The 12,562-nt window shown below is 35.7% G+C and overlaps 1 protein-coding gene across 3 annotated transcripts in view; it reads left to right on the forward strand.

The window, feature by feature from the left end:
- The window catches only part of LOC131428251 (inositol-pentakisphosphate 2-kinase), a 240,145-nt gene that overhangs the window by 23,558 nt on the left and 204,025 nt on the right, over positions 1–12,562 (forward strand). The window lies entirely within an intron of this gene.

Here is a 12,562-nt window from a genome sequence, read left to right on the forward strand (position 1 = left end):
TTAATAATTTTATAGCGTTGAACGTAGATTTTTTTTGGTAAGTATTTCGTGATGACCTCTTTCTCCCAACTGTTCTTAATTGCAGACAAATGTTCCCAATCAAATGGTTCATATATTATTTGTAGGTTTTTCGAGTGTTGTGGTTGAGCACTGTTGCAGCCAACCTATCGATTATCATAAGCATAGAAAAAATTAAATTTACGCTTCACGTAAATTCAAGCATGCCGTAATTTGAATTGTAAGCTTAAGTGAATTATGACGCTCCTTTTATGTACATCTACAAAGACGTAAATTTAAAATGTGTAGGAAAGACACTGTTATCATAGATGTATTATTATGGAGCAACTCCAGAAAGGGTCAAATTTCACATACATTAGAATCAGTGTCGTACCTAGGAAAATTTACGCCCGGGAGTAAACAAGTTTGGCAGCCCTCTGTTTTAATCCACCTTGTGGTGTAATGATACCTTTCTCATTAACATTTCATTAGTAATCGATGCAAGTGCCGATGGAGTTTTTGACAATCTAATTTCAGAGCCGGAACACGAAGACCGTCACAGTCGTAAAAAAAACATCAAATAGCCAGACCTACAAGTTCATATAGTTAAAAAATCTGCTTTATCCAATTACGTATTTTTATCTGTGTCGTAAATTTTATGACGATCAGATATTTTGACCAACATATAATACGTTCAGCGAAAGAACTATTCCATTCAAATTTTGATTATAGAGAACTTTGTTTGAGATAAAGCCTCTCATGCACTCTTTCGATTGAGTCATTTAAACGAAAATGAAACTAAATGAAAACCTGTGCTCCTGTTACTGCTGTATAAGAAATTCACGTTAAATTGGTACTTTTAAAGTAGCATAATGAAACATGTTTTGTGATGAAATTTTTATTTTCGTTATTATCATCAGTATATTCAATGATTTGCAACCATAGCCGATGAATTCGGTTGTGTTTGAAAACGTTGTAAGCTTTCGTTCTCTTTTCCATCTCCTGTATTGCCGGTACTAGCATATCAGTCCCATATAGAAAATTGGCATGTTGAGAAAAAGACGATCAAAATTTTATTTCCAAATTGCTAAATCATGGTATTAATACATGAAATATCGGTAATACACCTTTGCTATTCCAATATTGCCAAAATTGAAATTATGGAAATTTGCACTGAATGGGACTGATATGCGGGTACTTTGCATATGGGACGGACATGAGTTGATATATTTTTCACATTTTACTGAACAAACCCTGATTGCAATTTCTGAGAGTATAATGAGGATAGATTTGATTCCTCAAGCTAACTCAAAATTGGGGAAAATCGATACGAGACTGCTATGCGAATATGAGCAATGTACACGCTATATGAAATTAAACAAAGTATTCTGTGTGCTTTGTTCGCAAAGGTGGTTATGTTTTCTTCTTCCGTACCAGCACGTACCGAAGCGTACTGGTTTTGCATCGTCATTTTGTATGACGGTTTCAAAGCTTTCAAACCTCATCGACCTATATTTTTTTTCAAGTGGTGGTCTGATCTGGTTGAAATTGCACAGTATATTTTAAAACAACGAGAGCTTTAAATCAGAATATGTAAATATCATTTTGTCTGTTATTGAGTTTTTCTTCACTATTATAGGTGCTTTCGGAGCCAAAAACCTGGGACTAGTAGTCCCAAAACAGGTTTATATATCCACAAACTAACAAAATCTGCCAACTAGAAGAATTTACTTGTCAGTTTCATAAATATTTGCACCTCGTTTCGCCATCCCTTGTGAAGAAATACTCATGAAATTGAAAATTTTTCACTTATCGCGCTGTAATACCGGAAACGGAAGTCGAATCCGGATCGACGTTTCGGGGACTTTTTAAAGATTTTCAAGACCTTTTATTTACATCTTAGTTTGTGAGCATCGGTTAAGAAATTTCAGAGCAAATTGAGTGCGCATTTTCTCATAATTTTTGTACATATTACTTTGTAATTTTGGAACCAGGAGTTGAATCGTAATAAAATTCAGTAACCTTTCATTTGAATCTTAGTTCGTGAGAATCGATTCAGCCGTCTCTGAGAGAAATCAGTGCACTTATTTTAATGTTGTATGGGTTTACAAGACTAACATACACATACATACAGACATTTTGCGTAATCTCATAGTTATTACATAACCTTCCTATATGAGAATGGAAAAAGGCTCAACTCTATCTCTGTAGAGATCGATTTGGCAAGCAAAATAAAACGTGCTTAGTCCACCTAACAGTGAGATGATAGCTTTTTTATCAATCTGCATGTGTTTTTTCGCATGTATACGAGTATTCTTCGGTGTGAGTATTCTGTGAAATGTCGAAGTGAGTTTCACTTTAGAGTATTGGATATTTGGGTATTATTTGCGGTACTTCCAGAACAATTATTCAAGGACCAGTATAACCCAAAACGTTCGGTTCGTATGGTGATGAATTAATATGACGAATAAATTGGAATAGTTTTGAGTCCAATTTTGAATATTTTTTTAGTATCGTTATCTTCTATGATGGTTAGAAAACTCATCACCTAATAATTACATAATCGGAAGTCAGAATTAGATAAAATTCATTTGATTCGAAATTTTTAGAAATCAGTGTAGCCATCTATGAGAAATCGTAAAATGTTTGGGTACCTTCCGGGATCGAAAGCCGAATATCGGTAAAACTGAAAAAAGTTTATTTGATAATCGACTATCATTGATGAAATTGACATTTTTACACTGATCAGCATGCACTCTTAGAAAAAATTAAATTTACATTTGACGTAAATTCACGCATGCCGTAATTTCTTGGATGATCTTTTAACATGTGAAAATAAAGTGCCGATATCAATTTCAGCTAAACTACTCGTAAAAAATACACCATTGATTTTACAGCATAAACAATTGATTCACAATTAGATCTATGGGTTACAATACATTTTATTGTATCTCCACAAGATTTTTTCATTTCCAACGATTAAATATATTGTTTCTACGATTCACAGTTGAATTTATTGTACACGTGGTGTTTCAAACAATATGAATATTATACATTTGATTGTTTTTCAAGAATTCTGTTGTATAAAGCATGTTCACAATTATTTGAATAGTGTAAGGAGTGTATCGATAAGTAGTTAGCAACATTCAAACAGTTATTACTCTGAGATGGCTTATTTTTTTGAAGCGTGTTTTGCGGTGACATGTTTGTTTGATTGATCCGGAAACGCGAAAGAAAATTCTGCACACTTGGTGCTCAGAAAGTGGTGTCACGTACAACAAAATTGCAAAAAGGGTGAAAGTGCACCACATCAGTGTCGAAAATATTATCGAGAAGTTCGGTAAGACCCTTTCCATGAAGGATTTGCCCCGATCCGGTAGGAAAACGGGTCCCAGCCAGCCCGGCCGGGACTTCAAAGTGGTTGAGTACATCAGGCGTCGACGCGGGATTTGGCCACGGTGGCGATGGAAAAGTTTGGGCAGAAGGTGTTGGTCTGGCAAGCAATTTGTACCTGTGGTTTGCGGTCGATTTTCTTCACGAAGGGCACAATTAACGCCATGGTGTACGAGGAAGAATGTTTGAAGAAGAGAATGCTGCCACTGTACAGAAAGCATGAGGAGCCTCTCTTCTGGCCGGATTTGGCTTCAGCCCACTACGCCAACTTCGTTCTACAGTCGTTGTCAAAAAATAATGAACAATTCGTGGAAAAGGACATCAACCCACCGAACTGCCCGGATCTTCGGTCAATTGAAAGGTATTGGGCAATTGTCAAGCGGCACTTTCGGAAAGAAGGTACAGTGTCCCAAAACATGCAGGAGTTCAAAAAAACTGGACAGCTGCCACCAGGAAAGTCACAAAAGTAACTGTGCAGAATTTAATGAAGAATGTCAAGTCCAAAGTGCGAGCGTTTCACAGAAACTAGGATTTTCTTCAATATAATTAGTGAAATGCATAAAAATGTAATTTTTCTACAATATATCGAAAACTGATGCCAAAATATGTTTTTTCGCTTTATTATCCAATAATTAATGTTGCTAACTACTTTTCGATACACTCCTTATAAGAATACATTAAAATATTTTTCAATGGTCAAAGCAAAATTTTGGAAGGTTTTGTAACAACAAATCGTATTGTTTTTCAACAATATTTTTTATTCGGGTAGTTATGAAGTTAATGATATTATTCATTTTTACTTGCTTCGAGATTAGCTAGAGTTTTTTCTAAGAGTGTGTATCTCCTGTATCTACTCGGATCTGAGAAAAGTTGTCAAGGGTTCATAAGACCTTTCATTTCAATCTTAGACTGAGGAAATCGGTTCAGCCATCTACGAGAAAAATGAGTGACAATATTTGAATTTCGTTACACATATCATCCTGCAGTTCCGGAACCAGAAGTCGGATCCAAATGAAATTCAGGAGCATAGAACTTTTCATATGAATCTAAGTTTGTAGAAATCGGTTAAGTCATCTCCGTGAAATTGGCTTATCTCGAAGAGAAGAATCGAATGGTACATGCGTGTTATGTTTATTCTGTAATTAATGCTGTAAGCAGTTTAAATCAATATAAATATGTATTGGATTGTTTTGAACTCGAAAACACTGCCATCTTTCTCATAAGCAAAGTCTTGGCATTATATTCCTTTTGTGGAATTTGGCCTTTCTGTTTCAACAGACTTCGCAGCCGATTCTTAGTGTACAGAATCATTGCATGGCTAGTACTATGAATCCTACTGACACTAAGAATCCTTTCAAGTCGGGGCTCAAACATACGACAACTGGCTTGTAAGACCAGCGTCCTATGCATTGAACCACCAACCCGGGCAAAGCCATCTTTCTCATACTTATGTTATATTCGAACGATTACGTTGCCAAAAACGGCAAAATATTATGAAAAAGGAGGCTGTATTTTGGGGTCATTTTTAAATTCGTGAGCAACTCAAAAACAGTCCCTATGCAAAATTTGATTTCTGGTTGCGGAGATATAAGGGTATAAGTGACGAAAGCCAAAAAATGTGTTGTTTTTTTTACCGCTCAATATTTTCTAAGATGGCTTAGCATGTCTAGGCTCTTTTGAAAGCCATTATTGGACCATTGATCAAATTCGAAGATCAAACGTCTGTCACTTCTGGTTTCGGAGATATTAAGGTATAAGTGACTTGAGCGAGAAAACGCGTTGTTTTTTAACCGCTCAATTATCTTAGAGATGGTTTACCTGATTTCAACACGCTTAAGTTCGTTTGAAAGCTACTTTTGAATTGCGGATCAAGTTCGAAGATCTAATGGCTGTGATTTCTGGTTCCGGAGATATGAGTTAAAGTGACGCAAGTGAAACGTGTTGTTTTTTACCGCTCAATTTTCTCTGAGATGGCTTAGCTGATTTCAACAAGTAGAGGCTCGTTTGAAAGCTACTATTGAACCATTGATCAAGTTTGAAAATCAAATGGCTGTCACTTCTGGTTCCGGAGATATGAAGGTATAAGTGACGTAAGTGAAAAAATCGTGTTTTTTCCGCTCAATTTTCTCTGAGATGGCTTAGCCAATACCAACAAGTGTAGTCTCATTGGAAAGCTACTATTGAGTTATGGATCAAGTTCGAAGATCAAATGGGTGTTACTTCCGGTTCTGAAGATATAATAGTGTAAGTGACTAATCGCTCATTTTTTATCGGCTGAATTTTCTCGAAGATTACTCAACGAATTTCGATAAACTTAGGCTTATTCGAAAGCTAACAATGTGAATTAAATTTGGAAGGGTTGTTGTGAACATTTCCGGTTCGAGAGATGTAATGTTATATGTGACGTAACCGATAAATCCCACTATTTTTCAATGCAACAAAATTTCTCGAAGAAGAAAGAATCGATCTCGAAAGACCTAGACTCGTTTGAAAGCAACATGACAGCGTATTTTACATTTCAAATACGTGAGCTCGATTTTGCAGACCATTTTACACAAAAACTGCTTTTTGGTCAACTGCATCATGCCTCAAGAAAGCGTTGCGTTTTTTATCCATTTTCTCACCCGTTCCATTCATTCGGAAAAAATGGTTCATTCAAAAGTTTGTCAATTAATGATATATATGTAGTCAACTACACCGTTTCTACTCGGTTGTAATTTCAATAGTAGAATGACGTCAAGCAGATAAAATTTTAACACCAATCAAATCTTCCAGACTTGCTGTTGCAAAACCGGCCTCGGTAATCAATACTACACGTGACAGTTAGCAATAATAAAGAAACTGTCTGTACGGTTGTGACTGTATCCAATCGCAATATGTCCAGGTATGGCGGGGGTGCTCACGTTTTCCGCTTTACATAAACAGAGTATGACGTTTCATAGCTCGAATCGACGCCCAGTGGATAGATGGTGGGCGTTCTGTCACGTTCCGTGCCACTGCCGGGCTTTCGGTAGGTACAATGTAACACGATAGAGGTTGACGGTATGTACGAGCTGGAAACGGTTTACATGATTTCAATATGGTTGGGTATCTTTTTTTCTATTTTCCCTCTAAAAAGCCCGTTTAGGCGCTGGGATACAACATCGTACGATTGGCGTGACGACTGGATCCAAGCTGCGTAACGAAATATAAAAACTCTTTTTTATTTCTTCGTACACTGTCAGTCGGGTTTTTGGTGTGGTTACACCATTTTCCTGTAGTGTCCACACGTCCATATGATCGAAATGTATGCAAATACTCGGAAACTGGCACTTTTTTGATTTATTTTGTTTTACCTTTTTCACTAGCGCTATGTTATAGTCCGTTGGTTGATGAGTGCAGATAAAAGGCGATGCACTCCAGTTGCAGTGTGTTCCGGATTTCAATAGCGAAAAAGTTGCAAATATTTAAATGAAGGAATGAACTAAACTGAAACAAGTTTAGTCGAATTGAATTCATGCCGTGGTGTTTAGTTCATAGGCAACAGCGATTGTTGTAATGATAGTCATTTGGATCTGGGTTGAACTTATCACTTTATTTATATCTCTCACATTTGATTGATTATTCGTCTCTGATTAATCATTCATTTGTTTCTTTTAGCCAGAAAAACTTCACTCCCTATGTAAACCCTTTCGATGTGCGTACTGAAATATTAATTGTAATCTATTCCGTTGAGGGCAATAGTCTAGCTCAAAATTCCAAAACTCCGTTCATATTTATTCGGTTTACACCAAATTTTGACACATAAGACCCTCTCTCGTTTGGAAACGTCACCCACTGTGAAATCGCTATTGGATCTGAGTTTTCAGTAAAAGTGTCTGCATTGTTTGCAGAAGTAATTGGCTCAAGTGACAGTGGGTGTAAAATTCAATCAGGCAGCTTACTTTTCAAGAAATGAGAATAATTTGGGGCCAATCAAAGAAAATATGAACTTTTTAGCTATGTTTCTGCAAAGTTTATTCATTCCCTGTGAGGCTCATTGCACCGCATCTTATACTTAACGCTACCCATCAAATCTAGTGCAACACTTGTGCCGTCTTTCTTAGATTTAATCCATCCTACGTGAAATCCTTGTCACTTTTGAAGACCTTGCCAGAGCTTCTTAATCACTTAGAATTTTTCTAGTAGGCGAAGTTCTGACGAGTTTGGTGGATTTGCCTCTTTTGACAGAAACACTAATTCAAAGTGTAAAAATCACTGCGAGCATTACGTTGTATTATTGAAGCAATTAAAGGCCTCGATCGCTGCGAAATGGTTTCGCAATCTAACGGCACGTGAAAGCCTCAAGACCGTGACTCTAATCCACGATTTAGGACTCCTATTGCTCCATCCATTTTTATCGACCGATTTGGCCCCATCGGACTATCGCTTGTTCCCGAACCTCAAAAGATGGCGCATCAATAGAAAAGAAAATTCAGCACGCGCTAGGAGGTATTGGACGCAAAAGTGGAGTATTGTATAGTGCTTCTAGAAAATAAATTTGCGGACGGGATCAAAAAATTGGAAAATTGCTATCATATTTGTATCTGTTCTGTGCATTAGCTGAACTGCTGGTGCAGCATAACATTTCAATATAAACTGCAAAGAGAATGTTGGAGTTAACTCAATGTAGGATGCCTCAATTTTAATAAATTTCTTTCTTCCGACCAATAGGTACTATCTCATTTAAGGGCTTATATTTGTTTTGTACTTAGTGTTCATAACTATTTTTGTAAACTTAACTTTTCGTTTTCGACTTATTATGAACTGTGATGCCATCTAGCAATTCAACATAAAACGCTAAATATTGCTTTATGTAGGGTTCCCAGATGAAAACTACAAAAGTACCAGTTAAAACTTGGAGATATCAAGTGTTCATAGCATATCATGTATTTACTGTGACACACTTCATTTAGGGCAAACTAAGGAACAACTAGAAATCAGTTTCATGGTGCACATAGCTGAAATTCCAAAAGAGACAAAGGTAATGGATGTTCATGTCTTTTGGGATTACTATTCAAATAGATACGACTTTTGATACTGAAACGCAATTAGTAGAATTTCACTGGTCGGAGAGTGTGCCAAAAATATATACAACTGAGTTTATACATAGGATACATGAAAAAATGAACACTCGAACAAAGCCGATCATCGATTCAATTCAATAACGTTACTTTTTTCTAGTTTATTAACTTTTTTATTTATTAGCTGAATGAGCCATTTAAAAAATGATAAGAAATTTGATTCTCCAATCACACACAGGTGGACACAGGTGCTCTTTTGGCCGATTTCTCGTACTGCTTACCAAAAGGGTAATGGGTTTAGACAATCTTGCAACGTGGCTTGTTGACCATCGTATGTGATCAGCGATTTGGGTAGTTTTGATTCAGGAAACTAAGTAGGAAGGAATAGATTTATCTAAACGCATACGTAATACACGAAATATTTTGTGAATTTACATGAATTTTCATGCACATACAGGGTGTCCCACGAGAAATTTTGAATTTAAAAATGCAATAATAAAAAAGATGGTTTGATAGATTTCAATGATACATTTATTTGAAAGGATGATTCATGAAATTTGTTTATGAAAAATGTATGGTTTCAACTGGACGGCGCTACGTGCCACACAGGCAACAAAACACTCGATGTGCTGCAAACAATCTTTGAAAATCGAATAATCAGGCAAAGTGATGCGAATTGACCTCCGAGAAACTGCGATTTGACGCCGTTGGATTATTTTCTTTGAGGAGCGGTTAAAGATAACTGTTACGCCAACCATCCGAGAACAAATGGAGACCTCAAGCACAAAATTCAAAGTATCTATCGATGACCAGCCAACCAGAAACTCGGGTGCCACGACGTTCATGTGTAGTCATTTTTTTATAGCAACCCTTCCGCCAGTTGTTTCAGCCCTCAATTAGTCTGCTTCTTGTGTGTTTCACATACAGGGTAGGTAATTGGTGAAACGATTTCTCCGGATAGGAACTAGCTACGGGTTCAAGTCCCGTCTCTCTGGTAGCATTTTTGTAGTTTCTTTCTCACAGTTGTATTCGCATATCATTTTATAAATCTGTTTTCCTTGTTAGATACTGATCAAATGTAAAACTAACTCAATACGGCTCTACGCCTTAACAAGACTAAACAAATAGTAAATAATTATCAAATGATTTATTTTCAGAATCTCAATTTTTTTTATTTCCTTTTTAGGCCATTTTTAAGTTCGACAAAAACTAAAAAATGCACGAATTATTTATCAAACATTTTTTGAGAAGCGTATGGTTTTTCTTGGTTCAGACATTTTTCTTAGTTTTTACTCATCAACATTTCGCTAGAATGTTTTTTTTTTTTTTTTTAATAACTATTTATTGGAATATGAGTTAAAATTAAATTATTAAGATTTAAATTGGGTGTTCAGCCACAAGTGGTGACTTTTCAGCCCTGTTATATATATATATGATTTGGTTATTACCATGAAGACATCATTTGCTTCCGCAATTCTGAGATTTTTGTGTAGGGAAAATTCTAAACCTACTTGTATTGTGTAATGGGGAAAAGGAACTTATATACTAACTTACTAACTAATACAGAGAGCGAATCGATTCAATTGAAGATTGCATCGATTTTTGTCGGAATTTGCTTATAATATTATGTGACATTACATCTAATGGTTCTATATTTGTGAGTCTGTGTAACTCATTTGTACTAAACCAGGGAGGACGCTTCAGAATCATTTTCAGAATTTTATTCTGAATCCTTTGAAGCGTTTTCTTCCTGGTAGAACAACAGCTTGACCAAATTGGTACCGCATAAAGCATGGCTGGTCTGAAAATTTGTTTATAAATTAACAATTTGTTTTTTAGACAGAGCTTAGAATTTCTGTTTATAAGAGGATATAAACATTTAATATATTTATTACACTTTGCCTGGATTCCTTCAATGTGATCCTTGAAAGGGAGTTTTTTGTCATACGTTAAACCTAAGTATTTAGCTTGATCAGACCATGTCAATTCCAAGCCATTCAATTTGAGAATGTGATTATTGTTTGGTTTTAGAAAAGAAGCTCTTGGCTTGTGAGGAAAGATAATTAATTGCGTTTTTGCTGCATTTGGTTTAATTTTCCATTTTGACAGATAATCACTGAAAATATTTAAACTTCTTTGTAGGCGACTGCAGATCACTCTTAGATTTCTACCTGTGGCTAACAGACTTGTGTCGTCACAGAATAGCGATTTCTGACAACCAACGGGTAGATTTGGAAGATCAAAAGTGAAAATATTATACAAGATTGGAGCTACACTCGAACCCTGCGGAACACCGGCTCGTACGGGTAGCAATTCAGATTTACAATTCTGATAGCTAACCTGAAGAGTACGATCAGTTAAATAATTTTGAATCATTTTGATCAAATAAATAGGAAACTGGAAATCAGACATTTTTTCTATTAAACCTTTGTGCCAAACACTGTCGAATGCTTTTTCTATGTCTAGAAAGGCAACTCCAGTGGATAACCCAGAAGATTTATTTGATTTTATCATGTTCGTTACTCTGACAAGTTGATGAGTAGTTGAATGTTCATGACGAAATCCAAACTGCTCTGGTAAAAAAATTGAATTCTCATTTATATGAGTCATCATTCTTAACAAGATAATTTTTTCAAAAAGTTTACTGATAGAAGAAAGTAAACTAATTGGGCGATAACTTGATGTTTCAGCTGGGTTTTTATCAGGTTTTAGGATAGGAATTACTTTAGCGTTTTTCCATCTTTTTGGGAAGTAAGCTAATGAAAAACACTTGTTGAAAATTTTAACCAGGAGTCTCAAGGCAACATCGGGAAGATTTTTAATAAGAATATTAAAAATTCCATCATTACCAGGAGCCTTCATGTTTTTGAGTTTCCTAATAATTGATTTAATTTCATCAAAATTCGTCTCAATAATGTCATCGTGTGATAACACTTGGGTTGAAATATGATCATACTTCAGTGAGACTTCATTTTCAATAGGACTCACAACGTTTAAATTAAAATTGTGGACACTCTCGAACTGCTGAGCAAGTTTTTGAGCTTTTTCACCATTTGTAAGAAGTATTTGATTTCCTTCCTTGAGAGCAGGAATTGGTTTCTGAGGTTTCTTAAGAACCTTAGAAAGTTTCCAGAAAGGTTTAGAATATGGTTTAATTTGTTCAACTTCTTTAGCGAAATTTTCATTTCGCAAAAGAGTAAATCTATGTTTAATTTCTTTTTGTAAATCCTTAACTATGTTTTTCATAGCAGGATCACGAGAACGTTGATATTGTCGTCGACGAACATTCTTCAACCGAATGAGCAGTTGAAGATTGTCATCGATGATAGGAGAATTTAATTTAGTTTGAGCTTTGGGAACTGAAAGATTTCTAGCTTCGATAATATAATGATTCAAATTATCAATTGCTGTGTCGATGTCCGCAGAATTTTCTAAAATAGTTTCATGATCCACATGATTTTCAATGTGAGATCTGTAATCCAACCAATTAGCTCTATGATAGTTGAAAATAGAACTAATTGGATTAATTATAGCTTCGTTGGAAAGTCTGAATGTTACAGGAAGATGATCTGAGTCAAAATCAGCATGAGTAATCGGTTCACTACAAATGTGACTTTGATCTGTTAGAACCAGATCAATTGTAGACGGGTTTTTCACGGAAGAGAAACAAGTAGGATTACTGGGATGAAGAACTGTAAAGTAACCAGCTGAGAGTTGATTATGAAGTATTTTACCATTACTGTTATTTTGCCTACAATTCCACTGGACATGCTTAGCATTTAAGTCCCCTATTACGAAAAATTTCGATCGATATCTTGTAAGTTTTTGCAAATCGCCTTTAAAGAAATTTAATTGTTCGCCGGTGCATTGGAATGGCAAATATGCTCCAGCGATGAAATAAATTCCATGAATGGTTTCAACTTCGATTCCCAAGCTTTCAATAACTTTAGTATTGAAAGAAGGTAAAATTCGATGTTTAATTTGCCGTTGGACAAAAATGGCAACTCCACCACCAATTCCAGTAAACCTGTCAAATCGATGAACCACATAATGTGGATTACTTTTCAATTTTACATTTGGTTTAAGAAAAGTTTCTGTCACAATGGCAATATGAATTTTGTGAACTTTGA

Source organism: Malaya genurostris, chromosome 2 (assembly GCF_030247185.1).
Source record: "Malaya genurostris strain Urasoe2022 chromosome 2, Malgen_1.1, whole genome shotgun sequence".
In the NCBI taxonomy this organism is placed as follows: Eukaryota; Metazoa; Arthropoda; class Insecta; order Diptera; family Culicidae; genus Malaya; species Malaya genurostris.